Here is a 22,164-nt window from a genome sequence, read left to right as displayed (position 1 = left end):
AATGAATAATGCAATAAGTGAAATTAAAAACACTCTGGAGGCAACAAATAGTAGAATAACAGAGGCAGAAGACAGGATTAGTGAATTAGAAGATAGAATGGTAGAAATAAATGAATCAGAGAGGATAAAAGAAAAACGAATTAAAAGAAATGAGGACAATCTCAGAGACCTCCAGGACAATATTAAACGCTACAACATTCGAATCATAGGGGTTCCAGAAGAAGAAGACAAAAAGAAAGACCATGAGAAAATACTTGAGGAGATAATAGTGGAAAACTTCCCTAAAATGGGGAAGGAAATAATCACCCAAGTCCAAGAAACCCAGAGAGTACCAAACAGGATAAACCCAAGGAGAAACACCCCAAGACACATATTAATCAAATTAACAAAGATCAAACACAAAGAACAAATATTAAAAGCAGCAAGGGAAAAACAACAAATAACACACAAGGGAATTCCCATAAGGATAACAGCTGATCTTTCAATAGAAACTCTTCAAGCCAGGAGGGAATGGCAAGACATACTTAAAATGATGAAAGAAAATAACCTACAGCCCAGATTATTGTACCCAGCAAGGATCTCATTCAAGTATGAAGGAGAAATCAAAAGCTTTTCAGACAAGCAAAAGCTGAGAGAATTCTGCACCACCAAACCAGCTCTCCAACAAATACTAAAGGATATTCTCTAGACAGGAAACACAAAAATGGTATATAAACTCGAACCCAAAACAATAAAGTAAATGGCAACAGGAACATACTTATCAGTAATTACCTTAAATGTAAATGGGTTGAATGCCCCAACCAAAAGACAAAGACTGGCTGAATGGATACAAAAACAAGACCCCTACATATGTTGTCTACAAGAGACCCACCTCAAAACAGGGGACACATACAGACTGAAAGTGAAGGGCTGGAAAAAGATTTTCCATGCAAATAGGGACCAAAAGAAAGCAGGAGTAGCAATACTCATATCAGATAAAATAGACTTTAAAACAAAGGCTGTGAAAAGAGACAAAGAAGGTCACTACATAATGATCAAAGGATCAATCCAAGAAGAAGATATAACAATTATAAATATATATGCACCCAACACAGGAGCACCACAGTACGTAAGACAAATGCTAACAAGTATGAAAGGAGAAATTAACAATAACACAATAATAGTGGGAGACTTTAATACCCCACTTACACCTACGGATAGATCAACTAAACAGAAAATTAACAAGGAAACACAAACTTTAAACGATACAATAGACCAGTTAGACCTAATTGATATCTATAGGACATTTCATCCCAAAACAATGAATTTCACCTTTTTCTCAAGCGCACATGGAACCTTCTCCAGGATAGATCACATCCTGGGCCATAAAGCTAGCCTTGGTAAATTCAAAAAAATAGAAATCATTCCAAGCATTTTTTCTGACCACAATGCAGTAAGATTAGATCTCAATTACAGGAGAAAAACTATTAAAAATTCCAACATATGGAGGCTGAACAACACGCTGCTGAATAACCAACAAATCACAGAAGAAATCAAAAAAGAAATCAAAATTTGCATAGAAACGAATGAAAATGAAAACACAACAACCCAAAACCTGTGGGACACGGTAAAAGCAGTCCTAAGGGGAAAGTTCATAGCAATACAGGCACACCTCAAGAAACAAGAAAAAAGTCAAATAAATAACCTAACTCTACACCTAAAGCAACTAGAAAAGGAAGAAATGAAGAACCCCAGGGTTAGTAGAAGGAAAGAAATCTTAAAAATTAGGGCAGAAATAAATGCAAAAGAAACAAAAGAGACCACAGCAAAAATCAACAAAACCAAAAGCTGGTTCTTTGAAAGGATAAATAAAATTGACAAACCATTAGCCAGACTCATCAAGAAACAAAGGGAGAAAAATCAAATCAACAAAATTAGAAACGAAAATGGAGAGATCACAACAGACAACACAGAAATACAAAGGATCATAAGAGACTACTATCAACAATTATATGCCAATAAAATGGACAACGTGGAAGAAATGGACAAATTCTTAGAAAAGTACAACTTTCCAAAACTGGACCAGGAAGAAATAGAAAATCTTAACAGACCCATCACAAGCATGGAAATTGAAACTGTAATCAAAAATCTTCCAGCAAACAAAAGCCCCGGTCCAGACGGCTTCACAGCTGAATTCTACCAAAAATTTAGAGAAGAGCTAACACCTATCCTGCTCAAACTCTTCCAGAAAATTGCAGAGGAAGGTAAACTTCCAAACTCATTCTATGAGGCCACCATCACCCTAATACCAAAACCTGACAAAGATCCCACAAAAAAAGAAAACTACAGGCCAATATCACTGATGAACATAGATGCAAAAATCCTTAACAAAATTCTAGCAATCAGAATCCAACAACACATTAAAAAGATCATACACCATGATCAAGTGGGCTTTATCCCAGGGATGCAAGGATTCTTCAATATCCGCAAATCAATCAATGTAATACACCACATTAACAAATTGAAAAATAAAAACCATATGATTATCTCAATAGATGCAGAGAAAGCCTTTGACAAAATTCAACATCCATTTATGATAAAAACTCTCCAGAAAGCAGGAATAGAAGGAACATACCTCAACATAATAAAAGCTATATATGACAAACCCACTGCAAACATTATCCTCAATGGTGAAAAATTGAAAGCATTTCCTCTAAAGTCAGGAACAAGACAAGGGTGCCCACTTTCACCATTACTATTCAACATAGTTTTGGAAGTTTTGGCCACAGCAATCAGAGCAGAAAAAGAAATAAAAGGAATCCAAATTGGAAAAGAAGAAGTATAACTCTCATTATTTGCAGATGACATGATCCTCTACATAGAAAACCCTAAAGAGTCCACCAGAAAATTACTAGAAATAATCAATGACTACAGTAAAGTTGCAGGATATAAAATCAACACACAGAAATCCCTGGCATTCCTATACACTAATAATGAGAAAACAGAAAGAGAAATTAAGGAAACAATTCCATTCACCATTGCAACGGAAAGAATAAAATACTTAGGAATATATCTACCTAAAGAAACTAAAGACCTATATATAGAAAACTATAAAACACTGGTGAAAGAAATCAAAGAGGACACTAATAGATGGAGAAATATACCATGTTCATGGATTGGAAGAATCAATATAGTGAAAATGAGTATACTACCCAAAGCAATTTATAGATTCAACGCAATCCCTATCAAGCTACCAACAGTATTCTTCACAGAGCTAGAACAAATAATTTCACAATTTGTATGGAAATACAAAAAAACTCGAATAGCCAAAGCGATCTTGAGAAAGAAGAATGGAACTGGAGGAATCAACCTACCTGACTTCAGGCTCTACTACAAAGCCACAGTTATCAAGACAGTATGGTACTGGCACAAAGACAGAAATATTGATCAATGGAATAAAATAGAAAGCCCAGAGATAAATCCACGCACATATGGACACCTTATCTTCAACAAAGGAGGCAAGAATATACAATGGATTAAAGACAATCTCTTTAACAAGTGGTGCTGGGAAATCTGGTCAACCACTTGTAAAAGAATGAAACTGGACCACTTTCTAACACCATACACAAAAATAAACTCAAAATGGATTAAAGATCTAAACGTAAGACCAGAAACTATAAAACTCCTAGAGGAGAACATAGGCAAAACACTCTCTGACATACATCACAGCAGGATCCTCTATGACCCACCTCCCAGAATATTGGAAATAAAAGCAAAAATAAACAAATGGGACCTAATTAACCTTAAAAGCTTCTGCACATCAAAGGAAACTATTAGCAAGGTGAAAAGACAGCCTTCAGAATGGGAGAAAATAATAGCAAATGAAGCAACCGACAAACAACTAATCTCAAAAATATACAAGCAATTCCTACAGCTCAACTCCAGAAAAATAAACGACCCAATCAAAAAATGGGCCAAAGAACTAAATAGACATTTCTCCAAAAAAGACATACAGATGGCTAACAAACACATGAAAAGATGCTCAACATCACTCATTATCAGAGAAATGCAAATCAAAACCACTATGAGGTACCATTTCACACCAGTCAGAATGGCTGCGATCCAAAAGTCTACAAATAATAAATGCTGGAGAGGGTGTGGAGAAAAGGGAACCCTCTTACACTGTTGGTGGGAATGCAAACTAGTACAGCCACTATGGAGAACAGTGTGGAGATTCCTTAAAAAACTGGAAATAGAACTGCCTTATGATCCAGCAACCCCACTGCTGGGCATACATACTGAGGAAACCAGAAGGGAAAGAGACACGTGTACCCCAATGTTCATCGCAGCACTGTTTATAATAGCCAAGACATGGAAGCAACCTAGATGTCCATCAGCAGATGAATGGATAAGAAAGCTGTGGTACATATACACAATGGAGTATTACTCAGCCATTAAAAAGAATACATTTGAATCAGTTCTAATGAGGTGGATGAAACTGGAGCCTATTATACAGAGTGAAGTAAGCCAGAAGGAAAAACATAAATACAGTATACTAACGCACATATATGGAATTTAGAAAGATGGTAACAATTACCCGGTGTACGAGACAGCAAAAGAGACACTGATGTATAGAACAGTCTTATGGACTCTGTGGGAGAGGGAGAGGGTGGGAAGATTTGAGAGAATGGCAATGAAACATGTAAAATATCATGTAGGAAACGAGTTGCCAGTCCAGGTTCGATGCATGATGCTGGATGCTTGGGGCTGGTGCACTGGGACGGCCCAGAGGGATGGTATGGGGAGGGAGGAGGGAGGAGGGTTCGGGATGGGGAACACATGTATACCTGTGGCGGATTCATTTTGATATTTGGCAAAACTAATACAATTATGTAAAGTTTAAAAATAAAATTGGAAGAATAAAAAAAAAAAAAAAAAAAAAAATGGACAGCTTGGATCTCCTTGCAGTCCAAGGGACTCTCAAGAGTCTTCTCCAACACCACAGTTCAAAAGCATCAATTCTTCAGCACTCAGCTTTCTTCACAGTCCAACTCTCATATCCATACATGACTACCGGAAAAACAATAGCCTTGACTAGATGGACCTTTGTTGGCAAAGTAATGTCTCTGCTTTTGAATATGCTATCTAGGTTGGTCATAGCTTTCCTTCCAAGGAGTAAGCGTTTTTTAATTTCATGGCTGCAATCACCATCTGCAGTGATTTTGGAGCCCCCCAAAACAAAGTCTGACACTGTTTCCACTGTTTTTTTAGGCATATTTATTTGCTTAATGACTACCCTATGAGGCAAGTATCATTTTATAGTCCACATTTTACAGATGAGGAAACTGAGGTCCAGAAAGGTTAATTAACTTGTCCAGAGTTGGAATTGAACTTAGGCAGTCTGACTCCAAGACCCATGCTTCAAACCACTGCTTTCTACTGCCACATGCAGTAAAAATTTATATGTTGTACTCACACCCCTAGAGGAGGAGAGGGAGTATGCGGATGCATACACATTTTCTCATGGAGAAGCCATTCCAGGATGCCATACATACAGCATGTAAACTACCATTCTGGGGGCACTGGCAATCTCCCAACTTTTCATTTTATTATTATATGTTTGCAAGAATGCCTTGTACATGAAATTCCTATTCAACTTTAGCATCATTACATTAGACAGATTAAAGCACAGACACCCTTTTGCCAACAAAGGTCCATATAGTCAAAACCATGATTTCTCCTCTAGTCATGTATGGATGTGAGAGTCGGACCATAAAGGAGACTGACTGCTGGAGAATTTATGCTTTTGGATTGTGGTGTTGGAGAAGGCTCTTGAGAGTCCCTTGGATAGTAAGGAGATCAAACCAAACAATACCAAAGGAATTCAACCCTGAATATTCATTGGAAGGACTGATGCTGAAGCTGAAACTCCAGTATTTTGCCTACCTGATGTGAAGAGCTGACTTATTTGAAAAGACCCTAATGCTGGGAAAGATTGAAGGCCAAAGGAAAAAGGCAGCAAAGGATGAGATGGCTAGATAGCATCACTGACTTGATGGACATGAATTTGAGCAAACTCTGGGAGACAGTGGAGGACAGAAGAGCCTGATGTGCTACAGCCAATAAAGTTGCAAAGAGTTGGCTACAACTTAGGGACTGAATAACAACAGAAGCCCTTGACATATTGTCAAAGCTCTTCTTTGACTTGGAAGCCCCCATCTTTTCCACTGTTAGTTGTGCCCTTAGACATCATTTCATGGTCTAGGAAGTACTCATTAAAGGCATGTAATCATATGAGAAATTCTTTAGGCCAGCAATTTTCAAATTTAGTTGCTAATATTATAATCACTTGAGGGAGATTTTAAAAATCCAGTTTCCCAGGTCACATCCCATATTATTGCAGTAGATTCTTTGGTGATGAGATCCAGGCATCAGTATTTTTTAAAACTTTTTCTTCTTTTTAACTTCAGTATAGTTGATTTACAGTGTCATGTCAATCAATCTCTGCTTGATTGTCAATCAATCAAAGTGACTCTCTTATATACATATAGACATTCTTTTTTTGTATATTCTTTTCCTTTATGGTTTATCACAGGGTATTGAATGTAGTTCCCTGTGCTATACAGTAGGGCTTCCCAGTTGGTGCTAGTAGTAAAGAATTCACCTGCCAATGCAGGGGCTGTAGGAGATGTGAGTTCGATCCCTGGGTCAGGAAGATCCCCTGGAGGAGGGCAAGGCAACCCACTCCAGTATTCTTGCCTGGAGAATCCCATGGACAGAGGAACCTGGGGGCTACAGTCTATAGGGTTACACAGAGTTGGACACAACTGAAACGACTTAACATGCTCGCATGTTATCCTATAAGGCCTTGATGTTTATCTATCCTATATATAATAGTTTACATCTGCTAATCCCCAACTCCCAGTCCTTCTCTCCCCCACTCTCTTCTCCTTGGCAGCCACAAGTCTGTGCTCTGTGTCTGTTTTCTTCTTTGTAGATAGGTTTATTTGTGGCGTATTTCAGATTCCACATATAAGTGCTATCATACGGTATTTGTCTTTCTTTTTCTGACTTCACTTAGTGATCATGATGGTCTCTAGTTGCATCCATATTGCTGCAAATGACATTGTTTTGTTCTTTTTATGGCTGAGTAATATTCTGTTGTATATATGTACCACATCTTCTTCATCCATTCATCTATGGGTGGACATTTAGGTTGTATCCATGTCTTGACTATTATGAATAGCGCTGCTAGGCCCACAGGGGTACATGTACATTTTTGAGTTATAGTTTTGTCTAGGTATACAGACATTAGTATTTTTGAAGCTCCTTAGTTGATTACAATGTGCAGCCGAGTCTCCAACAGCGGGGGCTGGGGAACCACTGTTCTAGGCTGAGTGATAGCTTTGAAAAGGCTACTCTTGTCTCTGACTGGATCTATGGTTGTTTCTGACTGACATGTCCCTTGCTTTCTCTTTTCCCCATGTTATAGTGGTTTCAGATTGAATTGTGGGCACACCAAACTTTCTCTTTAAACATTGGAATCTAGAGTTATAGGTCCTTGAGGATTAAACAAACTGATAGGTCTATATTTACCATGCTCTTATTTATTCAATAAAGCTGCACTGTGGTAGCAAGATAACAAACATTGTTTGTCTTACAGTGTTTTTCTTTATCCCCAGTTGATACTTGGGAGTCTCTAAATGAAGTATTTTTCTGATGTACTGGGGCTTTAAATCAGGGAGAAACCAAAGAGCCAAGATATCTAGAAAAGCTGAGATCCTTAAAAATTTTCATGGGGATATCATGAGCTGTAAAAGATAAGATAGGACACCCAAGCAAACATATCTGAGCAGGGAAAATGTCACAGGGCAATCTGGTCTATTGCACACACCTCTCTTCTGTCCCATGGTGTGAGTGGTCACAGTGTTGCTTGGGCAGATTCTTGGAACTAGGGGTGGCTTGTGAAATGGTTCACAGGAAGGTCTCTCAAATTCTGTCTTCCTTTTTCTTTCAATTCTCTTTCTATTTCTATAGCTCTCACTCTCTCTATTTTTATGTCCCTCTATCTCTCTCTCTCTTTTTCAATTTTAAGCCTTGTTCAGAATACCCGTTATGGACACAGATCTGATGATCTGGTCAGCTCCTTGAAATCAATAACATTTCCAGAGTCCTGCCATCATACTTGCAGCTGCCTTCTTTTGACTTAACCTGGGAAAACCAATGCTAATGAGAAGGCAATTCAAGTACTTGGAAAACACTTTCCTTCTTTGTCCTAATGTTTTACCTATAATTTTTGTTCAAAGTATGCATATTTATTTAATTTGACAAATGTTTGGAATAAGAAGCTTTTGAAGCAATTACTTTAAGTAAGTTTTACATTTTAAAAATAAGATGCAAAGAGTTTGAGAAAGGGTAATTAAAAGGAATTTTTAACTAATACATCATTAGAAGAGAAACCTTTCCAGAAATGTACTGTCATTTGTAATAGATCTTTTCTGTTGGGAGTTTAGAATATGCTACCCACATGTCACTTCTTCCAGTCAAATAGGAAAGAAATAATGTCTAATATCGATTTCTCATTGACTTCGGTTCAGTTTAGTCGCTCAGTCACTCCAACTCTTTGCAACGCCCTGACTGCAGCATGCCAGGCTTCCCTGTGACTCACCAACTCCTAGAGCTTGCTCAAACTCATGTCCATCGAGTTGGTGATACCACCCAACCATCTCATCCTCTGTTGTCCCCTTCTCCTCCTGCCTTCGATCTTTCCCAGCATCAGGGTCTTTTCTAGTGAGTCAGTTCTTTGCATCAGGTGGCCAAAGTATTGGAGCTTCAGCTTCAGCATCAGTCCTTCCAATGAATATTCAGGACTTATTTCCTTTAGGATGGATTGGCTAGATCTCCTTGCAGTTCAAGGGATTCTTAAGAGTCTTCTCCAGCACCACAATTCAAAAGCATCAATTCTTGGGGGCTCAGATTTCTTTATAGTCCAACTCTCACATCCATCCATGACTCTGGAAAAATCATAGCTTTGGCTAGATGGACCTTTGTCAGCAAAGTAATGTCTCTGCTTTTTAATATGCTGTCTAGGTTCATTGGAGAAGGCAATGGCACCCTACTCCAGTACTCTTGCCTGGAAAATCCCATGGACGGAGGAGCCTGGTAGGCTGCAGTCCATGGGGTCGCTAAGAGTCGGACACGACTGATCGACTTCACTTTCACTTTTCACTTTCATGCATTGGAGAAGGAAATGGCAACCCACTCCAGTGTTCTTGCCTGGAGAATCCTAGGGACGGGGGAGCCTGGTGGGCTGCCGTCTATGGGGTCAAACAGAGTCGGACACGGCTGATCGACTTCACTTTCACTTTTCACTTTCATGCATTGGAGAAGGAAATGGCAACCCACTCCAGTGTTCTTGCCTGGAGAATCCTAGGGACGGGGGAGCCTGGTGGGCTGCCGTCTATGGGGTCACACAGAGTCGGACACGACTGAAGTGACTTAGCAGCAGTAGCAGCAGCAGTTAGGTTCATCACAGCTTTTCTTCGAAGGAGCAAGAGTCTTTTAATTTTATGGCTGCAGTCACCATCTGCAGTGATTTTGGAGTCCAGTAAATAGTTTGTCACTGTTTCCATTGTTTCCTCATCTATTTGCCATGAAGTGATGGGACAAGAAGCCATGATCTTAGTTTTCTGAATGTTGAGTTTTCAGCTAGCTTTTTCACTCTTCTCTTTCACTTTCATCAAGAGGCTCTTTGGTTCCTTTTCACTTTCTGCCATAAGGGTGGTGTCATCTGCATATCTGAGGTTATTGATCTTTCTCCCAGCAATCTTAATTTCACCTTGTGCTTCATCAAGCTTGGCATTTTGCACGATGTACTCTGCATATAAGTGAAATAAGCAGGATTACAATGTACAGCCTTGGTGTACTCCTTTCCCAATTTGGAACCAGTCTGTTGTTCCATGTCCAGTTCTAACTGTTGCTTCTTGACCTGCATACAGATTTATCAGGAGACAGGTAAGGTGATCTGGTATTCTCATCTCTTGAAGAATTTTCCATAGTTTGTTGTGATCCACACAGTCAAGGGCTTTGACATAGTCAATAAAGCAGAAGTAGATGTTTTCCTGGAACTCTCTTGCTTTTTTGATGATTCAATGGATGTTGGCAATTTGATCTCTGGTTCTTCTGCTTTTTCTAAATCCAGGTTGAACATATGGAATTTTACAGTTCACATACTCTTGAAGCCTGGCTTGGAGAATTTTGAGCATTACTTCGCTAGTGTGTGAGATGAGTGCAATTGTGTGGTAGTTTGAACATTCTTTGGCATTGCTCTTCTTTGGGATTGGAATGAAAATGTGGCCACTGCTGAGTTTTCTAAAGTAGCTGGCACACTGAGTGCAGCACTTTCACAGCATCATTTTTTAGGATTTGAAATAGCTCAACTGGAATTCCATCACCTCCACTAGCTTTGTTCATAGTGATGCTTCCTAAGGCCCACCTGACTTCACATTCCAGGATGTCTGGTTTTAGGTGAGTGATCACGCCATCGTGGTTATGTGGGTCATGTCGATCTTTTTTGTGTAGTTCTTCTATGTATCCTTGCCACCTCTTCTTAATATCTCCTGCTTCTGTTAGGTCCATATTGTTTCCTTTATTGTGCCCATCTTTGCATGAAATGTTCCCTTGGTATCTCTGATTTTGTTGAAGAGATCTCTAGTCTTTCCCGTTCTATTGTTTTCCTCTATTTCTTTGCATTGACCACTGAGGAAGGCTTTCTTATCTCTCCTTGCCATTCTTTGGAACTGTGCATTCAAATGGGTATATCTTTCCTTTGTTCCTTGGCCTTTCACTTGTCTTCTTTTCTCAGCTATTTGTAAGGCCTCCTCAGACAACCATTTTGCCTATTTCCATTTCATTTTCTTAGGGATGGTTTTGATCACTGCCTCCTGTACAATGTCATGAACCTCCATCCATAGTTCTTCAGGCACTCTGTCTATCAAATCTAATCCCTTGAATCTATTTGTCACTTCCACTGTATATTCATAAAGGATTTGATTTAGGGCATATGTGAATGGCTAGTGGTTTTCCCTACTTTCTTCGATTTAACTCTGAATTTGGTGATAAGGAGTTCATGATCTGAGCCACAGTCAGCTCCTGGTCTTGTTTTTCTAACTGTATAGAGCTTCTCCATCTTTGGCTGCAAAGAATATAATCAATTTGATTTTGGTATTGACCATTTGGTGATGTCCATGTCTAGAGTATTCTCTGGTTTTGTTGGAGGAGGGTGTTTGCTATGACTAGCACGTTCTCTTGGCAAAACTCTGTTAGCTTTTGCCCTGCTTCATTCTGTACTCCAAGGCCAAATTTGTTGTTACTGCAGGTATCTCTTGACTTCCTACTTTTGCATTCCAGTCCCTTATGAAAAAGACATCTTTTTGGGGTGTTAGTTCTAGAAGGTCTTGTAGGTCTTCATAGCACCATTCAACTTCAGTTTCTTCAGCACTACTGGTGGGACATAGACTTGGATTACTATGATATTGAATGGTTTGCCTTGGAAATGAACAGAGATCATCCTGTCATTTTTGAGATTGCACCCAAGTACTGCATTTTGGACTCTTTTGTTGACTATGATGGCTATTCCATTTTTTTCTAAGGAATTCTTGCCCACAGTAGTGGATATAATGGTCATCTGAATCAAATCCGCCCATTCTAGTCCATTTTAGTTCACTGATTTCTAAGATGTCAATGTTCACTCTTGCCATCTCATGTTTGTCCACTTCTAATTTACCTTGATCATGGACCTAACATTCCAGGTTCCTATGCAACAGTGCTCTTTACAGCATTGGACTTTACTTCCATCACCAGTCAAATCCACAACTGGGCTTTGTTTTCACTTTGGCTCCATGTCTTCATTCGTTCTAGAGTTATTTCTTCACTTTTCTCCAGTAGCATATTGGGCACCTACTGACCTGGGGAGTTCATCTTGCAGTTTCATATCTTTTTGGCTTTTCATACTGTTCATGGGTTTCTCAAGGCAAGAATACTGAAGTGGTTTGCCATTCTTATTGACTACAATGGGAAAACTCATGATGAATACACTTAAGATTCTTTTTATGTGAAATTATAATGTTTTTGGATTAAAGTCAAATAGCCACAAGCTGGGTGTCTTATTCATAAAATGAAACTAGCTTTTGAAGCTTCATGGGCTACTTATCTTTATTCTGTTCTCTCTTTCTTTGCTTCTTAATTACACACATACATGTGTGCACGTGCACACACACACACACTTTATTTTATAAGCAATATAACTATATTATGAAAATGTTAATGAAAGAAAAGTATTCTTCATAATTTCATTACCATGATAAGGACACACTTTTTTTTTTTTTGGTGGTGGGGGGGTTATTCCTATTAGATTTTTTTCTGAACTAGTTACTTCATTTAAAAAATTGTATATAAACAAATTTATGTTATTTTTCTCATATTATACTATTATAAGCATTTTTTGCATGTTGTAGGATAAAGTTCACAACCAGTACTTTAAACAATTATCCATTCTATTTAGTGATTGTAGATGTATACAGTTTCCTTAAACATGCCTTAGTTTTCTAATTTTTCATGATCCTAAGTGGTGTTATGGTTGCCTTTGTGAGTAAAATATCTCCTCCATCCCCAAATTTTTAGCAACATTTCTCCAGAATGGACTCATAAGATGTGACTGTTTTAATTCACAAAACACTGCAATGCAGAGCTATTGGAGCTCCAGTAGGCTACATGGAGTTGCTAATAAATAACCCATGTTGGTCTCCTGTTTTGTGATTTGTATTGGTTTATTTGCCCTTAGAGCTTTGATTTATGGTTCTAAGGAGCAGTTTTGGAAAATCATTTACCCATCAGCTGAGACAATCTGACTATTGCACATATAAAGTCAAAGGGGGCAGACCTGAGTCAGAGGGATCTCAGACACCCAAGCCCCAGATAGCCCAACTGATGCTGCTCTTCCCAGGAGGATAACCCAGATTCTGGGCACAGTGACTGCAGGAAGGAACATGGAGAAGTTGTCACCATGTTTTCTGGTCATCATTATCCTCTTTAGTGGTTTTTCTCAGGTAGGTAGGTGCTGCTTCAGGTGGTAGCTGGGCTCTTGTATCAGGGCTGTCTGTGCAAAGCCACGTTAGGGAAAATAGCCAGCACTGGGGAGGGATTGTGATGTGGCAAAGAAGGCAGGCTGCAGTTTTTAAGTACAATCTCCTGTACATAGTAAAAGAATGCATCTTTGTGGCCTAACAAAGATAGAAAAGAGACAACAGGCCCAAGATGGAGTCAGTTGTGTTAACCCCCAAGTCAGCAAACCAAGACCTAATACCTAACTTAACTGCAGCTTCAGCCTCTCCCCAAAATGTGACCTTTCACCAGTCAATCTGAAATTACATGATCAGGATTAATAAGGTAATCTACCCAATAAAACCCTTTCCTTCCCCCATAGAAAGGTGACCTTGCCTGAAATAATCCACCCTTTGCTAGAAACTTCTGCTTCTTACCGCTTTCTGCCTATAAAAGGCTTTTATTTGGATAAGCTCTTTGAAATTCCTTTCTGTTAGATGGGAGGTTGCCTGCTTCATGAATCATTGAATTAAAGCCAATTAGATCTTTCCATTTACTCAGTTTAGCAGATTTGGAGGCAGTGACAAGACTTCAAAGATTTCTTTCAAGAGTTTTTGAAACAAGAGACATGGGTGTGGTCTGTTTGGAGTTTTTTTGGTTTGGTCATCTTCAGTGGGGCCCTGGGCTAGTTGCTCTATGTTCTGAGCTCTGCTCTCCTTTGTATCAAGCTCCTGGTCTAATTGGCTTGCTAGTCAGTTCCCTATTTGATTTGAAATCTCAGCCCTTGTTTCTGTCCTCAGATTCCATTTGGGAATGATTGATGGCTCAGTATGAAGTTCTCCATTGTGTGGAACCTCAGTCTGCAATTCATAGTTGGGGACCTGCTGGTTCAGTTCTTTATCCACCCCACAAATTCCACATCAGGTGAACAGCTGGAGCAGGACTAGGTCCCACTGAAAAACTAGACTGGGTTTCAGATTGTACTGAGTTTGACTTAAGGTGTACGGGGTCTAGTAAGTAAAGGCTATTGCTAATGAGAATCATAAAAGCAAAAAAGAAAAAACCCCATATAATTGGTCAACATGGCTCAGGCAGTTGAAAGCTGTGCTCAGGCAGTTAAAAGCTGTCAGAGTGCCTCTGCCCTCCCAATACAGGTGGCCCAGGTTTAATCGCTGGTCGGGGAACTAGATCCCACAGCCACAGTGAAGATTGAAGGTCTGAATACTACAACTAAGCCCTGGTGCAGCCAAATAAATAAGCAAATAAGTCTTAAGAAAAATAAAAATAAATAAAGAAGAAAGTTGTATAAGGTTTGTGGAAAAGGAATCTGGTAAGGGTTTTTATGCATGGTTGAGACTGGCTAAGGTGGAAATGAATTCTAGTGAATAAATTTTAATATAAAAAGGAAGCAGTTATAAAGTTAGAATGTGCTTTCCCCCTCTGTGAAAACAATAAGGTTTTATTGAACTGTTGTTCCGCTCTTGATAAGAGATTGTAAAAGTTTTCTTTTCTGACCTTTTAAGTAATTTGCCTAGAAAAGAAAGATTTTGTGTCTTATCAGAATAATTTCCTGTGCTATCTTTATCGGGTCTTTTGATTAGTTAAGAAAGCTGAGTCTTCTTTAGTAAAAGAGCTACATTTTTCTTTAGCATTACTTAACTTCCTGCATTTGCCTTTGAAGTCTTTAACTGCTATTATTGTTAAATGGATAACAATATTTTTTCACAGTGATCTATGATCCTGCTTGACCAAGGACTTTAAAATCTTTTGATTTCTTTGACAAACTTTCCCCAGGTCAAATTCTAAATGAAGTCATTTTGACCTCAAACTAACTTTGGGATATTACAGGTTCCCTGCAAAATTTTAAAACACTTGTTCTCTCTTTGTATAAAAGGAAATGTTAAACAATTTGGTTTATTTGATGTATTAAATCATATTGGAAGCATTGTCAAATAAGAAGTAGTACTAAGCCTTCTTTATGTTGTATTTGTATAAGTTATAAATTTTGTAAAATTGTGATAAATTCCTAGAAATCGGACATATCCTGGTATGATTATCAGTCATAATGCCAGTTATCTTAAAACATTTTATATCACAGAAATATGCAAATTTCCTTGTCAATGCCATTAAAATGAGCTTTCAACAGATTTTTAATGATGGGCATTTTAAAGTTTTTTGTCACTTACAGACAGTTATTGTTTTACTCAGATGCTTTTGTAAAAGTATTTCTTCAAATGTGCTTCATCTTCAAGAAGATTAGTGGAAAGGACTTTGACAAGTACAGGTTTCTGTTAGCTTTAAGATCATAAAACTGAATTGAGTAAAAATTTACAGAACTAATGGAAAAGCTGGATTTGAGCAAACAAATATTAATTACATAGGACTGAATGGATTAAGGAGGAAGATTATAATTTTTTTGTTTGAAATATTGCTGATTCTTTAATATTTTTGTCTCCAAATTTCAGAAAATCTTTTTTCTTAAGCTGTCTATGACTTAAAGCAATTTGGCAAAGTATACCTTTGTAAACAAAGATGAAACATTTACTTTTTCTCTCTACCCGATCCCTCTCCAAAACTCTTGAATATTCTTTTCATGGCATTAGGGTTAGTCATTTACATAAATTTAGTAAGAATCTGTTCTCCTTGTAACAGATTTGTAACACAACTACAAATACAGGTTATATTACCAAGGTGTTAGCTGAAATGTCATATTTGAGGGAGATGTGTATAGACTCAGATATGACTGTTTCTTTTAAATTTTTATTTTTAATTAGCAGATAATTAATTCACAATGATGCAATAGTTTCTGCCATACATCAACATGAATCAGTTGTAACTACACATACGTCCCCTCCTTCTTAAACCTCCCTCCCAACTCCCTCCCCATTCCACTCCTCTAGGTTGTCACAAAGCACCAGCTTTGGGTTCCCTGCGTCATATAGCAAATTCCCACTGGATATCTATTTTACATATAGTAATGTATATGTTTCAATGCTACTCTCTCAAATCACCCCACCCTCTGCTTCCCCACTGTGTCCAAAATTCTGTTCTTTATGTCTTTGTTTTCCTTTGCTGCCCTGCAAGTAGGATCATCAGTATTATCTTTCTAGAGTCCATATACATGTGTTAATATATTTGTCTTTCTCTTTCTGACTTACTTCACTCTGTATAATAGGCTCTAGACTCATCTCCCTCATTAGAACTGACTCAAATGCATCCTTTTTATAGCTGAGTAATAATCCATTATTACTGGAAGAAGCACAAGCTGGAATCAAGATTGCCAGGAGAAATATCAATCACCTCAGATATGCAGATGACACCACCCTCATGGCAGAAAGTGAAGAGGAACTAAAAAGCCTCTTAATGAAAGTGAAAGAGGAGAGTGAAACAGTTGGCTTAAAGCTCAACATTCAGAAAACAAAGATCATGGCATCTGGTCCCATCACTTCATGGCAAATAGATGGGGAAACAGTGGAAACAGTGTCAGACTTCATTTTTTGGGGTTCCAAAATCACTGCACATGGTGATTGCAGCCATGAAATTAAAAGACGCTTACTCCTTGGAAGGAAAGTTATGACCAATCTAGATAGCATATTCAAAAGCAGAGGCACTACTTTACCAACAAAGTCTGTCTAGTCAAGGCTATGGTTTTTCCAGTAGTCATGTATGGATGTGAGAGTTGGACTGTGAAGAAAGCTGAGTGCCAAAGAATTGATGCTTTTGAATTGTGGTGTTGGAGAAGACTCTTGAGAGTCCCATAGACTGCAAGGAGATCCAACCAGTCCATTCTAAAGGAGATCGGTCCTGGGTGTTCTTTGGAAGGAATGATGCTAAAGCTGAAACTCCAGTACTTTGGCCACCTTATGCAAAGAGTTGACTCACTGGAAAAGAGTCTGATGCTGGGAGGGATTGGGGGCAGGAGGAAAAGGGGACGACAGAGGATAAGATGGCTGGATGGCATCACCGACCTGATGGATGTGTGTTGGGTGAACTCCGGGAGTTGGTGATGGACAGGGAAGCCTGGCGTGCTGCAATTCATGGGGTCGCAAAGAGTCAGACACGACTGAGCGACTGAACTGAACTGAACTGAATAATCCATTGTGTAAATGCACTGTAACTTCTTTATCCATTCATCTGTTGATGGACATATAGGTTGCTTCCATGTCTTAGCTATTGTAAACAGTATTGCAATGAACATTGGGGTACATGTGTCTTTTTCAACTGTGGTGTCTGCAGGCTATCTCCCAGTAGTGGGAGTTTGGGGTCATATAGTAGTTTTATTCCTAGTTTTTAAAGGAATCTCCATAGTGTTCTGTATAGTGGTGTATCAATTTACATTCCCACTAACGGAACAACAGGGTTCCTTTTACTCCACATCCTCTCCAGCGTTTATTGTTTGTAGACTTTTTGATGATGGACATTCTGACAAGTGTGAGATGATACCTCATTGTAGTTTTGATTTGCATATCACTAATAATGAGTGATGTTGAATATCTTTTCATGTGTATCCTAGCCATTTGTATGTCTTCTTTGGTAAAATGTCTGTTTAGGTCATCTTCCCACTTTTTGACAGGGTTGTTTGTTTTTCTGGTATTGAGCTCCATGAGCTGCTAGTATATTTTGAAGGTTAGTGCTTTGTCAGTTGTTTCCTTTGCTATTATTTTTTCCCACTCTAAAAATTGTCTTTTCACTTTTCTTATAGTTTCCTTCATCGTGCAAGTTTTGGGGTTAAGTTAGGTCCCATTTGTTTATTTTTGTTTTTATTTCCATTACTCTGCTGCTACTGCTGCTAAGTCACTTCAGTTATGTCCAACTCTGTGCGACCCCATAGACGGCAGCCCACCAGGCTCCCCTGTCCTATTACTCTAGGAGGTGGGTAATAGAAGATCTTGCTGTGATTCATGTCAAAGAGTGTTCTGTCTGTTTTCCTCTAATAGTTTTATAGTTTCTGGCATTACATTTAAGTCTTTAATCCATTTTGAGATTATTTTTTATGTATAGAGGTAGGTAGTGTTCTAATTTCATTATTTTATACATAGCTGACCAGTTTTCCCAGCACCACTTATTGAAGAGACTGTCTTTTCTCCATTGTATATTTTTGCCTCCTTTGTCAAAGATAGGGTGCCCATAGGGGCATGAATTTATCTCTGGACTTTCTATCTTGTTCCATTGATCTATACTTCTATTTTTGTGCCACTACCATGCTGTCTTGATGGCTGTAGCTTTGTAGTATACTCTGAAGGCAGGAAGGTTGATTCCTCCAGCTCTGTTGTTCTCTCTCAAGATTGCTTTTGCTATTCAGATGACCATGAGTTTTAAGGAATTAAGGTTTACTCTCTGGAGTCAATAAAGTCCCTTGGGAAAATGGCCTGGTATTTTACTTACAAGGTTTCAACAGAGCAGTCTTCAAAAGAGCTTGCATGGTCAATCACTATCCTTGCTGCCTTTATGTAAATAATCAGGAAAGACTGAGGACAGGAGGAGAATCAGGGGAGAGAGGATGTGATGGTTGGATGGCATCACTGACTCAGTGGACATGTGTTTGAGCAAACTCCAGGAGATAGTGATGGATAGGGAAGCCTGGTGTGCTGCAATCCATGGGGTCTCAGAAAGTTGGACATGACTTAGTGACTGAACAACAACAACAGCAACAACAAAGGCCAAATTTAGTGCAAATAAATTAGTTGTACTGTGGTTATCTTTGATTTTTAAAAATGGGGGTGATTATAAAATGATTATAAAATAAAAATGGGAACGATTATAGAGAAAAAAGTTATGTGTGCACATTTGTAGATATTAAGTTGTAATCCTGTTGATTATCTTTGAGATTTTGTTATATATCTACAAGTTGGACTGGGTCCTGAATTCTTCTATTTTCCTAATGAATTTGGCTATAAATCTCCAAAGACATGTTTCCATTTTCTCCCATTCTGATTTGGAATCACTGAGAAAAAAGATTGCCCTTGAATCTCTTTGGAAGGGACTCATGATCCTTCTCCCTACCCAAATGGCAGGTAAAATCCAGGGACTTGAACCTTAGGTACACATCTCGTAGTCACAGAAGGCTCCGTTTGACTTCTGGTCCTGCATACCAGCTGGAGACATCTCAGGCTGATCAAAAGGGAGGAACTGTTAAAAAAAAAAAAAGAGAGAGAGAGAGAGAGAGAGGCAACTGTTTGAAAATGGAGTCACTTGTGTTAAGCCCCATGTTAGCAAGTCAAAATGCAATAACTATTCTAATTGTAATTTCAGCCTCTCCCAGGAATGTGACATTTACCTTGTCAGTCTGGAATTACCTGGCCTCTCTAATAAGGTAATCTACCCAATAAGACGCCATTTTTCTCCCATAAGAAGTTGACCTTGTCATAGGTCTTTGCTAAATAGCCCACTGAAATAACCCACTCTTTGCTAAAAAGTTCTCTTCCTATTCTTTTCTGTCTATAACAGTTTTTGATTTTTTACAGCTCTTTGAAATTCCTTTCTATCAGCTAGATGGGATGTTGCCCAGTTCATGAATCACTGAATAATGACAATTATATCTTTAGATTTACTCAACTGAATTTTGATTTTTAACAAAGCTCCACTGTTGACGTTTCCCTTCTCGTTTTTTCACCCTACAGATATGCACACAAAGGACTTTGTGTTCCCCAAAGAGTCGGATAATTCCTATGTGACACTGATGGCACACTTAACTAAACCACTCCAGGCCATCACGTGTGCCTGCACATCTTTACTGACCTAACCTTCAACTATAGCCTCTTCTCTTACACCACAAGGAAACAGCATAATGAGATTCTCCTCTGCAACATAATGAGGGACTGGCAGGTACAGTGTATTATGGGTGGAGCTGACATCTTTTTCAAGTCTCCTGAGGGTTCTCCTGCACCAAAGCACTTCTGTATGATCTGGGAGTTTGCCTCTGAGATCACAAGGCTCCGGGTGGATGGGAAGCCCATGGTGAGGAGGAGTCTGGAAGAGGGAACCTCTCTGGGGGCAAAGGCCAGCATCATCCCGGGAAAGGAGCAGTCTGTGTTCACTGGGGGCTTTGATAAAAACCAGTGTTTGGTGGGAGACATTGGAGGTATGAACATGTAAGACTTTGTGCTGTTGCCAGAAGAGATTAGCAGTGTCTGTGCTGGTGGGACCTTCAGTCCTAACATCCTTAACTGGCAGGTGCGCAAGTGAAAAAAAAAAAAACCACAAAAAACCACAAAAAACATGGTGACAAATGCCACCTATGGCCAAATGCCACCTATGGCCCTGAGGCCCTTTCGCTAATCCTGAAGATGCCTTCTGGGGATTACACCTTACATTTCCCGTGTTTCTGGCTCTGATGTTTCACTGACCCCTTGTGCCCCGGGGGAGTGTATTTCCTTCTCCTTTCACCACTCTTTTTCTATCAGCACATGGGATAGTGCTGAGAAGAGGGTCTTAAACATGGTTCCACATTAGGATTACCAAGCCATGCCCTAAGCTAATTAAACCTGAATTGGGAGGCGGGTGTGGGACCCAAACATCAGTGTTTATTAAAGCTCTTCAAGTAATTCCAGCTTTCAGGGGAGGTAGAGAGCCACTGAATTTTAATCATAGTTTAAGAGCAAGTGGGCTGACTTTTCTCCTAAAAGACTGAGTGTTTTTAACTGTAGTCCTGCCAATATTTTCATTTCCTTTTCACAGGCACACCAACCCCATCTACTGTGTTTTATTAAATTATCTAAAGAATACAGGAATAGAATTTTTCCAGCATTCTGCTTCCACCAGCAGGATGTGGTCATTAAATATTAGATTTATCTTTAATTCTTTAATCCTTTCAATTTGAATATTCAAAAACTGAAAAAGGCGTTTTTGTTGTTGTTTCTGTTTAATTTGTTCTATTTTTTCTTCAGGATCACCAGTTTTTATTATGTGAAATTTCCATTATTTTTTCTTCTTGTTTATTATCACCCAGATTACTTTTATGTGTGTCCCTCATCCTTACATTTTGAGCTTTTATTTCTTCAAACCTATCCTTCATATTTGTGTTAAGGAGGAAGAATTTTTCCTCCATGCCTCTAGGCTGTTTTGTTGGCCTAAGAATTAAATTGACATTAGACAAATTAACAGGAGAAAATAAAACAAAAATTTAATTTATACTTAGGAAAAACCTGAAAAATTTAGTAACTTGCCAAAATGGCCAAAATCATCATCTTAGATTGGCACTTGAACCCATGGTCTTTTCATTAGAGTCACTCACCTGGTGTCTGGACTTACTGAGGCTGAGGTTCTTTTGTGCCTCAGAACAGAAAGAATTCAGTGAGAAACAAAGTGATAGGTAAGGAATGGATTTATTTAGAGAGAAACAAACTCCACAGAGTGTGGGCCATCTCAGAAGGCAAAAGGGCCTGAAATATGGTGTGATTAGTTTTCATGGGCTTGGTTATCTCATAGGCTTATGAGTGAGAGGATTATGTCAACTATTTCAGGTAAGGGGCAGAGGTTTCTAGGAATTGAGCCCCTGCCTACTTTTTGATCTTTGATGGTGATGCTGGTGAGTGTGTCCCTTAGCTTGTTGACGTGTTACAAGTAGTGTATGCTGAGGCTCAGGTCTACTGGAAGTTGACTCATCCACTATCTTGGACCTATTTGGTTCTAATTAGTTTATGTCACATCCTCAAGTTATGTTATTCTTTTAATTGTGTGCTGCCCGCTTCCCTTCTGTTTCAGTAGGGGGAACTTGGCAGGGCTTGGAGACCAAACCCCTCATTGTGTCCCACTGTCTCTGTATGGCATAGGAAACATTTGTTTTTCTATCTCTATGTGAAATATCTTTTTCCCCTTTGAAGGCTCAAATTCCTACCCCATTCTCCTTCTTTCAGTGGCTTATAAGCCACAATTCCCTAACTAATCCTTGTGCCTCATTTTTCTTATGGGACCTTTATTCATACACAATTAAATTTGGTTTTCTCCTGTTAATTTGTCTCATGCCAATTTAATTTTTAGACCAGCCGGAAGAACTTAAAAGGGTCGAGGGAACTGTTTCCCTTCCCTAACACCAGCCACAGGGCTGATGTTGTGATCCCTCCTGAGTCCTATGTTTATTGCTCA

General features: G+C 38.9%; 1 pseudogene across 1 annotated transcript; it reads left to right on the top strand.

Annotated features, from left to right (window-relative positions):
• Window positions 1–12,789: 12,789 nt before the first annotated feature.
• Window positions 12,790–20,918, top strand: LOC147376826 (C-reactive protein pseudogene; annotated as a pseudogene). The gene is made up of 3 exons (XR_015161231.1): window positions 12,790–13,085; window positions 19,333–19,393; window positions 19,701–20,918. The product of XR_015161231.1 is annotated as a C-reactive protein pseudogene (transcript).
• The last annotated feature ends 1,246 nt before the right edge of the window (window positions 20,919–22,164 follow it).

Source organism: Bos grunniens, chromosome 3 (assembly GCF_055505025.1).
Source record: "Bos grunniens cultivar Pamir isolate PY7600 chromosome 3, Bosgru_T2T1.0, whole genome shotgun sequence".
Lineage (NCBI taxonomy): Eukaryota > Metazoa > Chordata > Mammalia > Artiodactyla > Bovidae > Bos > Bos grunniens.
The sequence above is the reverse complement of the archived record's forward strand: the minus strand, read 5'-3'. Positions and strand labels throughout refer to the sequence as shown.